Source organism: Schistocerca nitens, chromosome 1 (assembly GCF_023898315.1).
Source record: "Schistocerca nitens isolate TAMUIC-IGC-003100 chromosome 1, iqSchNite1.1, whole genome shotgun sequence".
Lineage (NCBI taxonomy): Eukaryota > Metazoa > Arthropoda > Insecta > Orthoptera > Acrididae > Schistocerca > Schistocerca nitens.
In genome coordinates, this window is record NC_064614.1 from 239,453,942 (window position 1) to 239,468,408 (window position 14,467).

The 14,467-nt window shown below is 43.6% G+C and overlaps 1 protein-coding gene across 1 annotated transcript in view; it reads right to left on the minus strand.

Moving 5' to 3' along the window:
• The window catches only part of LOC126235214 (phospholipase B1, membrane-associated-like), a 135,510-nt gene that overhangs the window by 48,903 nt on the left and 72,140 nt on the right, over positions 1-14,467 (minus strand). The gene's annotated exons all lie outside the window — the stretch shown is intronic.

Below are 14,467 nucleotides of genomic sequence, written 5' to 3' on the forward strand. Positions count from 1 at the left end.
ATAGCCGCCTTGGAGACTAGAAGAGTCGGGGCGTTGTTATTAACTGGGTGTGTGACCACCACGGAGGGAAATACACGATCTGCAATGAGCAACCGACCGCGGTGGCCACGCGGTTCTAGGCGCTGCAGTCCGGAACTGTGCGATTGCTACAGTCGCAAGTTCGAATCCTGCCTCGGGCATGGATGTGTGTGATGTCCTTAGGTTAGTTAGGTTTAAGTAGTTCTAGGTTCTAGGGAACTGATGACCTCACATATTAAGTCCCATAGTGCTCAGAGCCATTTGAACCATTTTGCAGTGAGCATCTATGCTGGCCACAAAGATGGTAACGATTTCTTGTACTAGGGCTTTCCATTCCTCCGCCAGCACGGCTGATAGGTTCTGGTTGGTCGTTGGTACATGTCGACGTGCTGCAGTCCATCTTTAACAATGCATCCCATACTTGCACGATGGTATTTAAGTCGGGCAGCAGGCAGGCCAGTCCATTCCCCGAATACCCTCTCGTCGAGAGAGCTCCTTCACTGTTGGGTGCCATCGCACATGCTTATCAATAGAAATGAAGGCAGCGCCGAATGCATCCCTGATAAAACGCACTTGGGGAAGGAACACAGTATCATGATAACGTTGACCAGTAAATGCACAGGGTTCTAGTATTCGGAGATCAGAACGCCCATGCTGCATAATACACACCTGAACACCTGGACCACCTAAGCGATCATGTTCCTGGGTGCATTATACGCTCTCACCATTCGCCACGCGTCGATACGTCCAGAATCTCCACCCAGACTGAATCTGCTCTAATGTGAGAAGAGCACGTGGCTTCACTCTTTGTTGGTCCGGTTCCTGTACTCTGACAACATAGCAGCGTCGCCGATGTGCAGGCATGAATAGACCACACCGCACTGGTCGTCAGGCAAGAGCTTACCTCAATGTAATCACTGTGCTACTGTGGAGCGTGAGATTGCATACCTTGCAGATCTGTTAAATGTGGTTGCAGCTTCACCCATGTGGTGTGAGACCCTTCTTCCCTGTTGTAAAATGTAGCGATCATCTGTAGCTATACTTGATCATTATCGACGACCTCCTCTCCTCTGGGCAGCTCGCCAACCACGTCAAACAATGCTCTGAGCAGTACCACACTCATGGGCTACAGTCCTCGCACTTCGACCTTCCAGTTTACCTTCTAGTATTTCCATTGCGAAGTCATCCAAATGTTGTCTGTGTGCCATGTTCTTGAACACAACCACCACAGAGCTCTGTAGCCGCTCGCTGATTGACAAACACTGTTTTTTCCCGTTCCTTCGACTGCCTCATGTTGTTGGGACCACCCGTTTGGGGTCAGTAGTCATACTGACCTCTCGTCATGTGATGTCCTGTTTTCTTTGCATGACTGGGAGATCTGTGGCAACAACCCCCGCAGTTTCAGTTATTGCAACGGACATTGTATATCTCGTCTTTAATTTTCGCAGAGCAGTGTTCATTTGTACTCTGAGAGGCAATACCAGTGTTTTGCAGAACTTCTTGTCCTTTGTGATTTATTCAGGCTACGTTCACAGAATCGTAGAGAGAAACCATAGAGTAGGAATGATGGTTGCGATGACGATAATGATGACGATGGATGAGGAACACTCAACAGTATGGGCATCAGCGCTCTCACAAAGCTTCAGCATGCCAGGATGCGGAAGGCCGTCCCCAAAGGCGGAGTTCCTTATAATTCATTAAATTCAAACTATCAGTTGTAAAAATCCACCATCATGATACTGTAAACTATGACACTGAATATCGATTAATAAAAATGCTTAAATGTCAGGGAAAGCTATCAGGGTACACTCACCTCGCCCTCCCAGCAGCTTAGGGATGAGATCCAGCAGTTCATAAGATTTCAAAATCTGTGGTACACTTGTGTCGGCTTCAGTGGGAGCGGTGGGCTAATCTCCAACCAAACCGCTGGCAGTTCCACTGTGTCAGGATATAAAATACTCGCGGCCAATCTATGTTGAACCAAAAGTAGCCCCCACAATCTTCAGAGAGCGGTGGACACTCCTACCAGTGAAGCAAACCGTGCGTTAATGGAAAACTTCCTATTTGCAGGCTGGTGGGCAGCACTTTCTTCCATCTGTTTGGTTGGTATGAAGTCCGTCATTACTGCGTGGTGGATTGAGTGAACACAGCGCACTACATGTGTGCTCACTATCAAACAGAAACAGAAAAACTTGAGAGGCACCCCACCTTATGGAAGACAAGTTATAGAGCTTTGTTATAAACCAGAGAGATTTCAGCACACAATCAACAGAAAACTAGAGAAAAGTTTCATTGTTTGCAGATGACAAGTTCTAGAATGTATGGTAAATACGAAATTACTGCCATATACAACTAAAAGCTTCATGTGAGGTGTAACAGGTGTAAGTGCAGATATCTGCTGCTGAACAACATTAGATCAGGATTTACGTCAGTTGCAGACTAATCATTATAGCTACTGCAATTATATTTTTGGGTTGGGAGGTATCTCCAAGTATATGTGGCAAAAGCAAACCATTAAGGGTTATTTTCCCCTGGGCAGTAGGTCAGATGCTGAAGTTTGGGTGTGAACGCCACATGGTTAGTCTATACTGACACGTGAAGTTCACTCACTGGTGCAATTACGACCATGCAGAAGCCATCAAGTCGTAAAGTTTGTGACGTATCTGTGTGAAGACTGACACAGGGAAATAACAACCAGTGGACTGCAGTGTGTAGTTGTTTAGGTATCACACATAAAAATAACTGCACATTTACCTGTTACATCCTGTATAATGTCTCAACTCAGCGATTTATCTCTCAACTGTATACCAAATGTGAGCTAGTGTAAAATTTTGTCGCCTACTAACCGCTTCTTTTTCAGATGTAGATACTTTTGAGACAAAAATTAATGTACTCTACACAAGTGGTTGACACACAACAATATTTTTTCAAAAAGAAAATGAACAAAATTCTCACTGAAGATAGCATATAAAGTTGAAAGGTGGCTACACTGAGCCACAGCGCCAGAGATTGCGCCAAAGAGTATTATTCAGCCGCCTCAACTAACTATGGAAAGCATTTTATGTGAATATTTGTATAAACTGATTCTTTTTGTGTATTTACTGTTTGTGAAATGTTATGAGACACTTAGCTACACCTATTTGACATTGATGGTGCCATTGATTGAATGGTACTTGTGTAAACTATTATGTAAAATCACATGTATGAAAGCATTTGTATTCCTTACTGTATTTTATATATTGGGTTATGGAACGGTCAGTGCAAAGCCAAAATTTATTTAGTGAAGTGATATTTACTTATTAATATTATCTTTTATTTTTGTCTGTATTTTTTTTTGACGAATTTGGTGGTATTTTCACCACCAATGCTGGCAAAAATACCATCAAATTCTGGCCCGTGGAGGAGGGGCATATGAAAGGTGGCTACACTGAGCCACAGCGCCAGAGATTGCGCCAAAGAGTATTATTCAGCCGCCTCCACTGGCAGTGCTTATCGAGAAGTCGGGGTGAAGAGTGCTTGTTAAGATGTAGCAGTGGTGAGTCGTTGTTGACAAGTTCCCATGGAGAGTGCTTGTACAGATGTTGTCATATTGTTTTGATGGGCTAGACACCAGATATTGTTGGATTGGGGATGCTGTAATGATCAGAGTGTGCTTTTCGTCAATATACAGTATATGAAGGTAAAAAAATTCCTTTTTTTTATTTCAATGTCTTAAACAATAATGCCTCTTGGTCACAGGTTCAGTCAACAAAGCATCTGGCTCGTGTTCTTGTATTAGACTGTATTTCTGGTTTCTATGTGCAATTATAGTATTTCAGGTTTTTTTTTTAATTACTTCAGTATAAATGGTGTTTAAAATATGTGGCCTTATTGAGGAAGAACCGTGCCAGATGTGTACGTTGAATCACACTTCCACACACAGAACAGCTACACTTGTGTTTTGTTGTTTCCTAGGTTTTATAGTTGCTGGGGACTTAATTAATTAATTGTGTTAACGGAAATTTCCTTTCATTCTTTGTTGTTATGCTACGCAGTCAGATTGCGGAGTAATACTAGTCAGGGCCAACCGTTTACGAGACTTCGTAATCGTACATACAGCTACGAAAATTAAAAAGTATTTGCATTCATTATATATATAAATAAGCCCCCATGCAAAGTGCTGAAAAATGTGTGGTTTATAACAGAACTACGAAACGGTATTTCACATCAAGTAAAAGTCCTCTAAAGCTACTTTTCATGGTTGTTTAGTAACATGAAGCCCATGAACGTCTGCAGATGGTCTCCCAGCAGCCGAACGTAACCATTTACAGTCAATGATCGCTTCAGTTGGACCAGAGGGCCTAGTCCATTCCATGTGTAAACACAGCCCCCGCCATTATAGAGCCACCACCAGCTTCCACAGTGCCATGTTGACGACCTGGGTCCATGGCTTCGTGAGATCTGCGCCAAACTGCAACACTACCATCAGCTGTTACAAACTGATATCTGAGCTCAACAGACCAGGACACGGTTTTCCAATCGTCTTTGGTCCAACCGACATGGTGACGAGCCCAGGAGAGGCGCTGCAGGTGACGTCGTGCCGTTAGCAAAGGCACTCGCATCGGTCGTGTGCCGCCGTAACCCATTAACGCCAACTTTCTCCGCACTGTCCTAACGGATACTACGTCCCACATTGACTTCTGTGGTTATTTCATGTAATGTTGCCTGTTTATTAGCACTGACAACTCTACGAAAACACCGCTGCTGTTGGTCGTTAAGTGAAGACTGTCGGCCACTACGTGAGCTGTCATGTCTGAAACTTGATATTCTTGGCACATCCTTGTCACGGTCTATCTCGGAATCTTGAGTTCCGTGAAGATCTAGAAGTTGAATGTCCCATGCAGCTAACTCCAACAAACATTCCGCTTTCAAAGTCTTTTAATTCCCGCTGTGCGGCAATAATCACATTGGAAACCTTTTCACATGAATCAGCTCTGTACAAATGCCAGCTCCGCCAATACACTGCCATCATTTTATGTTCATATCGCTATCCCATTTATTTTCTCACCTCAGTGTACAATGTCGCAAGCGAGAAATGGAGGAAAGAAGAGAGCCCGAAAGAGTGGAAGACAGCTACTATTTTTCCAATTCACAAACAGAACAACAAAAGGAACGGTATTATAGTTATACAGATATTTCACCACTAAGTGTTTTCGTTAATAACTCTTTAAGAGCTGAAGCCATTTGCTAGGGCCGGCCGCGGTGGTCTAGCGGTTCTAGGCGCGCAGTCCGGAACCGCGCGACTGCTACGGTCGCAGGTTCGAATCCTGCCTCGGGCATGGATGTGTGTGATGATGTCCTTAGGTTAGTTAGGTTTAAGTAGTTCTAAGTTCTAGGGGACTGATGACCACAGATGTTAAGTCCCATAGTGCTCAGAGCCATTTGAACAATTTTTTTTTTTTCCATTTGCTAATTGTATTGTTGGAGAGGTTCAGGTAGGTTTTCAGGCAAGATGATCAGCCGTAGAACAATTTTTTACCAAGAAACAAATCTGGGAGATGTGCTGGGAATTCAGCCATCGATTCCTAGTAACATCTGTAGTTTTCTCAATGGCAAATGATAGTTTACACGGATGAATTAAGTACAGCATCCTGAGGCTGCTTGGTATACCAAGGAAGTTAATTAATCTGGTGAACGTGTGTACAGCAGAGACAAAAGCCAAAATAGTATATTGGAGGAAGCTATCTACGGAATTCAACATCGGAACTGGTATGATATGAGGTGATGCCATTTCAACATTGCTTTTTAGTATGGTCCTGGAGAGTGCAATTCGAGAAATGGAAAGTGAAGGCAAAGGGGTGACGCTGAATGGAAGAACACAGGTATTGGGATATGATGACGACATTGCAGCCATAGTGGAGTCAGAGGAAGAGACTGCAGGAACCGTAGAGGACAGCTCAGAAATCCGGTAAGATTGGACTGAGAATTAGTATGGTGATGACTTAAATGTTAATGTATCCAGAGAAGCCCTTAATAATGCCACGTTACAGGCTATAATATGAAATATAACGAGAGCGAAAGTTTTTAAATACCTTGGGACGTTGTTTTAACAGGCATAATAACCTAAAAGAAGAAATTTGTCAACGTATTGTCAATGGGTCTAAAACTTATCTTGCTCTGAAGCAGATAACGGCATCAAAAAACCTGTCAGTTAAGACCAAATTTATAAGGAATAGGAACCTTAAGCATCACAAAGAACGGTGAAGAGAAACTGCTGATTTTTGAAAGGAAAATCACGAGAAAGATCTTTCGACCAAACCGTGAAAACAGATAGAGACGTAGAAAGAACCAGGAACTGCACGACCTAATGAATCACTCGAACATGGTGCAGAAAATGAAAGCGCAGAGAATAAGCCTGCCTGGGCACATTGCTAGGGAGCCAGAAAAATCCCGGGCCAAGGCTGTGCTTACGGCAAAACCTGATGGAACTCGTCGAAACGGACGATCAAGGAGATGGTGGGACGATCTTCAGCAGCTGGGTGTCCGTGACAACTGGATCTGGATCTAAAGTGAATAACATCGCCATCTATGGAGGAACATTGTAAAGTCGCACATGGTCTTCAAAGTCCGTGATCGCCGATATATATGTGAGGATAGACATGAAACTACGTTCCACGACAGACGTACAAGTGGGTACAGGGTGATACCAACCTTTATCGATGAAAATCAGAAACACAGCTGGTAGACTGAATGTGTATAGCGTGTTCTGCAAGATTAGAAGCTATACCTCGACTGGCAATGCAGCTACAGGTTTTTCGTCATGAGCCCACTTCCGCAGGTGGTTCTTGCACCGACTTATCTCGGCGAATCCCTTTTACGCATGAAATTCGCCGAGGAAGGTATTCTCGATTTCTACAACAGTCATGTGTGGGCTGGTAAAAAACCCACATGCTGCAAACCTTCCCCCCCCCCTTCCACACACACCGCCACCCCTCCCGGGTTTCAGGAACGATACGGTCTGCACATCTGAGCAGAGTTTCTGGATGACCGTGTCATTGGGCAATACCTTCTTCCACCGCATCTTACAAGCGGCGCGTACTTGCAATTCCTTGATGACGTCCTGTATGGTCTCTGGGAGAAGTTCACTGCACATTCGTCAAAATATGTGGGTCCAGGACGATGGCACACCAACTCATTTTTCATGCGCGGTCCGAGACCATCTGGACCAGTGATTTGGGCAACAGTGGGTAGGTCGTAGTGAGCCGGTTGTTTCACCTCCACATTCTCCCGACGGGTCACATGGAATCCTTGATTTACGAGACCCCTGTGGCATCCCAGGAAGACCTACTGCCACGAGTTATGGCTGTGGAGGATGCTGGAGGACCAGATATTGGTGATCGTGTGTGCCGGAACGTGGTACGAAGGCACTTTAGCTGCGGTAACGTCGGTGGTCGTCACATCGACCCCTGCTTCTAAGTGGACCAAGACGAGAAGTAGCAGGAGGCAGAGAGCAATGTGTGTTGTATTTTGCGTGAAGCGGGAAACCGGTACATTTTCGGACCGGTACATTTCCGGTGCATAACCATCTTGGTCCCCACCACAACTCCTGAAAGTCTGTAAAGGGAATTTAGTTACATGCTATATGTCCACTATCCCTGCAGATGACGAACAGACTGAAAAAAATGAGAAGATGAAATAAATTATTCAGCTGTTAAATGGAAAAGAGAATTTAATTGTTGAGTGGGACTGAAATTCAATAGTAGGAAAATAAAGAGAAGGGAAAATAATGGGAGGAATTAGAGGAAAAAATGTTAGGGAGAATCGCTTGGTAGAATTATGCACAGAGTACAGTATAATCACTTTCAGACTTTGTTTAAGAAACGTGAAAGAAATCTGCGCACCAGGAAGGGAGCTGAGCAATTGGAAAGCTCCAAATAGATTTTGTAATGGTATGACAAAGATACAGAAACGGAGTTTAAGTTTCAAACCACTTCCGGAAGCAGATGAGGACTGGAATATAATTTGTTACTCACGACATTCACCAATGGCAGATAGAATGGAAGCAATGGCAGATAGACTGTAAATTAAGCAGGTAGGGCCTGGGTAAGTAGCAATAACCAGACCTTCTGAGTTAAAAAAAATGGTACAAATGGCTCTAAGGACTATGGGACTTAACATCTGAGGTCATCAGTCCCCTAGAATTAGAACTACTTAAACCTAACTTAGCCTAAGTACATCACACACATCCATGCCCGAGGCAGGATTCGAACCTGCGACCGTAGCAGCAGTGCGGTTCCGGACTGAAGCGCCTAGAACCACTCGGCCACAACAGCAAGCTGTCTGAGTTTCGAGAGGAACTTTAGGTAATGACGGAAACGGATGAAAGAATTCCAAGAGGAGATGAATGGTCAACTTTGAGGATTCTTGTTCAATCTGTACGTATCAGTAAGTAAGATCACAGCAAAATTTGATTAAAAATTAAAATTCTAAGATAAGGAATACAAAGTACGAGGTTTAGCGATGACACTGTAACTTTGTTACTTCGAAGATCAGCTGAACACAGTGGATAGTCCTTAGCACAAATATTATATGATGAACAGCAACAAAAGTATAATTAAGACATGATAATCTATTCATATCGTATCAGGGGGTGCTGAGGGAAGTATATTAGAAAATGAGCAGTAGATGTGGTTTGCTGTTTGGGCGGCGACTAAACAACAGACAGTAGCCGAAATAAAGAGGATAAAATGCAAGTTGACAGTAGAAAGAAAATCATTTCCGAAAAAAAACAGAAGTATGAAGTAAATACGCAGGCTTACGTGGTCGGAGTCAGTCTCATTGAATTATTTCTTGGAGTAAGGCTATGTTATTTTATAAAACGCTAAAATAACCGACGTTTCACCCTTGTTGCAGCCACCTTCCTCAGGGCAAAGACCAATTAACTAAGAAATGGTTGCTTCATTATATCGTTTTTCTAACCGCGTCACTAGCCCATCTACTTATACAAGGAGTACACTGAAGCAACCATTCCCCAAGAGATATACTGAACGCCGAGCGCCCTGATGCAGCCAGCTGAGCCGTGGCGGTTTGTCATACCGTATCGGTATGGATAAGCTCTTATCTTTGGGTCTAAGATGTCCCCCAGCGAGCTCAGCCCCCTCTGGCGTAGCCTGTAGTGCCGGCTTGCTGAGCCCGCAAGAGCAGTCTGACAGTTAGCATCATGAGGGGAGTATCAGAGGAGCAACAAAGGGGAAAGGAGGCCTTTTTTCGCCACTCACCTATCTCTGTGTTGAGGTTTACTGGGAGGGATATGCGGGGGTTCTGTTCAGCTGTGTTTGGCTTGCAGTGCCGAGGTACCTCGGGAGTTGGTTATTAAAAACCCGCCGAACTGCTCCGGTTCTCTTTATTGGTACTGTAGCCAGTACCTCCATGGAATTTGCAGGCTGAATTGTATGAGTAAAAATGTGTGTGTTAAAAAGGTCTGTTAAATACTTTAATTAGATCTTTGTACATTGCAACTTATTGGAAATTTGATCTGTGAATTTAAAGTGTGTCTGGCGCCTTTAATTTCGATTAATGTCCAACTCTACAAGGAAGCTTGTGAAGTTCGTTGGCAGTAGCATTTATGTGTAAGTGCTTTTACCTGCTTCTTATTAATTCTCGCCTTCCTTGAGGCAAACAACTCTCCGCTGATATTAGTTCCGGCGTACGGTATATGTCGATGCTTAATATTATCACAGATAGTTTCATAAAATTTTGGCTGAACTTCCAGATGTCTACAACTTGCTGTCACGATATTTCGGCGCAGTGTCTTCTGGCTATCTTCAAGTTGTGTATTGCTGGTGTGAGAGTGGACTTTCGTGCTGCGCGAATGTTATCAGTGTTAAGAACAGTGTGACTTATGTTGAATTTGAACATTGTGAATAAATGCTGTGCTCAATTTGTACATTAATCGTATTTCTGGACTCGACTTCACTATGTCTTATTCATTGAATCTAATGTACTATTTATTTTGCTTCAGGTCGTGTATATCGAGTGTTGGTTTTATTTAAGTGGGTTATATGGAAATTTTAGTTTGTTTTAGGACACATTGTCCGTTATGTGCTTGCCTGGACTGTGTTCATCCCCAGGAGTCGTAGAACCTGAGGCAATTGGCTCGCAGTTTGTTCCAGCAGGGTTTGGTATAACTACTGAATTCCGAAATTTCCTTAAGGAGGGTAGGAAGTCAAATGGACCGACTTGGAGCAGGAGAGTCACCACAGGACATTTTAATTTCTACTATCTATACTTTTACAAATAAATTCATAAAACTCTGGCACCATGACCAGGAAGGATTGAGGACTCACACTCATTGCAGTAGAAGTTCAAAAACGTAGCAAAATACCTTTTTTTACATGTGAAATTAGATCATTTTTTGACTTATTACTGGCTGCATTTGTTGCTATAGGTACACTTTTCTTCCTAAGTAAGAGAGATTCTTCCATGAATTTTTCATAGCATACAAACAGTAGTTACAGGTGTATGAAACTCTAGAATTTTCCAAATCTATTAAAAACTGTGGAAAAATTGAGATAGTTAACTATAAAACTTGAATTTTTTCTAAACATGAAGTTTAAAATGTAACAGTTCATTCATTTTTTCATAAATTAAATAACTTCTAGAGTTTCATACACCTGTAACTATGGTTTGTATGCTGTGCAAAAGTCATCGAAGAATCTCTCTTACTTAGGAACAAAAGTGTACCTATAGCAACAAATGCAGCGAGTAGTAAGTGAAAAAATGATGAAATTTTACATGTAAAAAAATGTGTTTTGTTACGTTTTTGAGCTTCCACTGCTATGAGTATGAATCCTAAATTCTTCCCGGTCATGCTGTTGAAGTTTTATGAATTTATTTGTAAACGTATAGACAGTGGAAATTAAAATGTCCTTTGGTGCCCCTCTTGCTCCACGTCGGCCCGTTTGACGTCCTACCCCCCTTAAGCCAACTGCAAGTGGTGTCTTCAGTTTTCCGCTACTTCTTAGAACACCGTTAAATTACGAATATCGCTGAGTAAGAAATTGGATTAACAACTGAGAGTGTAATCATTATTTCTTATAAGCTTGGCTGTGACTTGAGCTTGCGCTTACTGAAATTTATTTGTGCTGCAGAGAATTTGTTTATACATCTACATCTACATTTATACTCCGCAAGCCACCCAACGGTGTGTGGCGGAGGGCACTTTACGTGCCACGGTCATTACCTCCCTTTTCTGTTCCAGTCGCGTATGGTTCGCGGGAAGAACGACTGCCGGAAAGCCTCCGTACGCGCTCGAATCTCTCTAATTTTACATTCGTGATCTCCTCGGGAGGTATAAGTAGGGGGAAGCAATATATTCGATACCTCATCCAGAAACGCATCCTCTCGAAACCTGGCGAGCAAACTACACCGCGATGCAGAGCGCCTCTCTTGCAGAGTCTGCCACTTGAGTTTGCTAAACATCTCCGTAACGCTATCACGGTTACCAAATAACCCTGTGACGAAACGCGCCACTCTTCTTTGGATCTTCTCTATCTCCTCCGTCAACCCGATCTGGTACGGATCCCACACTGATGAGCAATACTCAAGTATAGGTCGAACGAGTGTTTTGTAAGCCATCTCCTTTGTTGGTGGACTACATTTTCTAAGGACTCTCCCAATGAATCTCAACCTGGCACCCGCCTTACCAACAATTAATTTTATATGATCATTCCACTTCAAATCATTCCGCTCGCATACTCCCAGATATTTTACAGAAGTAACTGCTACCAGTGTTTGTTCCGCTATCATATAATCATACAATGAAGGCTCCTTCTTTCTATGTATTCGAAATACATTACATTTGTCTATGTTAAGGGTCAGTTGCCACACCCTGCATCAAGTGCCTATCCGCTGCAGATCTTCCTGCATTTCGCTAAAATTTTCTAATGCTGCAACTTCTCTGTATACTACAGCATCATCCGCGAAAATCCGCATGCAACTTCCGACACTATCTACTAGGTCATTTATATATATTGTGAAAAGCAATGGTCACATAACACTCCCCTGTGGCACGCCAGAGGTTACTTTAACGTCTGTAGACGTCTCCCCATTGATACCAACATGCTGTGTTCTGTTTGCTAAAAACTCTTCAATCCAGCCACACAGCTGGTCTGATATTCCGTAGGCTCTTACTTTGTTTATCAGGCGACAGTGCAGAACTGTATCGAACGCCTTCCGGAAGTCAAGGAAAATAGCATCTACCTGGGAGCCCGTATTTAATATTTTCTGGGTCTCATGAACAAATAAAGCGAGTTGGGTCTCACACGATCGCTGTTTCCGGAATCCATGTTGATTCCTTCAGAGTAGATTCTGGGTTTCCAAAAACGACATGACACGCGAGCAAAAAACATGTTCTAAAATTCTACAACAGATCGACGTCAGAGATATAGGTCTATAGTTTTGCGCATCTGTTCGACGACCCTTCTTGAAGACTGGGACTACCTGTGCTCTTTTCCAATCATTTGGAACCTTCCGTTCCTCTAGAGATTTGCGATACACGGCTGTTAGAAGGGGGGCAAGTTCTTTCGCGTACTCTGTGTAGAATCGAATTGGTATCCCGTCAGGTCCAGTTGACTTTCCTCTGTTGAGTGATTCCAGTTGCTTTTCTATTCCTTGGACACTTATTTCGATGTCAGCCATTTGTTCGTTTGTGCGAGGATTTAGAGAAGGAACTGCAGTGCGGTCTTCCTCTGTGAAACAGCTTTGGAAAAAGGTGTTTAGTATTTCAGCTTTACGCGTGTCATCCTCTGTTTCAATACCATCATCATCCCGGAGTGTCTGGATATGCTGTTTCGAGCCACTTACTGATTTAACGTAAGACCAGAACTTCCTAGGATTTTCTGTCAAGTCGGTACATAGAATTTTACTTTCGAATTCACTGAACGCTTCACGCATAGCCCTCCTTACGCTAACTTTGACATCGTTTAGCTTTTGTTTGTCTGAGAGGTTTTGGCTGCGTTTACACTTGGAGTGAAGCTCTCTTTGCTTTCGCATTAGTTTCCTAACTTTGTTGTTGAACCACGGTGGGTTTTTCCCGTCCCTCACAGTTTTACTCGGCACGTAGCTGTCTAAAACGCATTTTACGATTGCCTTGAACTTTTTCCAGGAACACTCAACATTGTCAGTGTCGGAACAGAAATTTTCGTTTTGATCTGTTAGGTAGTCTGAAATCTGCCTTCTATTACTCTTGTTAAACAGATAAACCTTCCTCCCTTTTTTTATGTTCCTATTAACTTCCATATTCAGGGATGCTGCAACGGCCTTATGATCACTGATTCCCTGTTCTGCACTTACAGAGTCGAAAAGTTCGGGTCTGTTTGTTATCAGTAGGTCCACGATGTTATCTCCACGGGTCGGTTCTCTGTTTAATTGCTCGAGGTAATTTTCGGATAGTGCACTCAGTATAATGTCACTCGATGCTCTGTCCCCGTCCTAAACATTTGAGTGTCCCAGTCTATATCTGGTAAATTGAAATCTCCACCTAGGACTATAACATGCTGAGAAAATTTATGTGAAATGTATTCCAAATTTTCTCTCAGTTGTTCTGCCACTAATGCTGCTGAGTCGGGAGGTCGGTAACAGAGCCAACTATTAACCTAGCTCGGTTGTTGAGTGTAACCTCCACCCATAATAATTCACAGGAACTATCCACTTCTACTTCACTACAGGATAAACTACTACTAACAGCGACAAACACGCCACCACCAGTTGCATGCAATCTATCCTTTCTAAACACCGTCTGTGCCTTTGTAAAAATTTCGGCAGAATTTATCTCTGGCTTCAGCCAGCTTTCTGTACCGATAATGATTTCAGCTTCGGTGCTTTCTATCAGCGCTTGAAGTTCCGGTACTTTACTAATGCAGCTTCGACAGTTTACAATTACAATACAGATTGCTGCTTGGCCCCCGCATGTCCTGACTTTGCCCCGCGCCCTTTGAGGCTGCTGCCCTTTCTGTACTTGCCCGAGGCCATCTAACCTAAATAACCGCCCAGCCCAAGCCACACAACCCCTGCTACCCGTGTAGCCGCTTGTTGCGTGTAGTGGACTCCTGACCTATCCAGCGGAACCCGAAACCCCACCACCCTATGGCGCAAGTCGAGGAATCTGCAGCCCACACGGTCGCAGAACCGTCTCAGCCTCTGATTCAGACCCTCCACTCGGCTCTGTACCAAAGGTCCGCAGTCGGTCCTGTCGACGATGCTGCAGATGGTGAGCTCTGCTTTCATCCCGCTAGCGAGACTGGCAGTCTTCACCAAATCAGATAGCCGCCGTAAGCCAGAGAGGATTTCCTCCGATCCATAGCGACACACATCACTGGTGCCGACATGAGCGACCACCTGCGGATGGATGCATCCTGTACCCTTCATGGCATCCGGAAGGACCCTTTCCACATCTGGAATGACTCCCCCC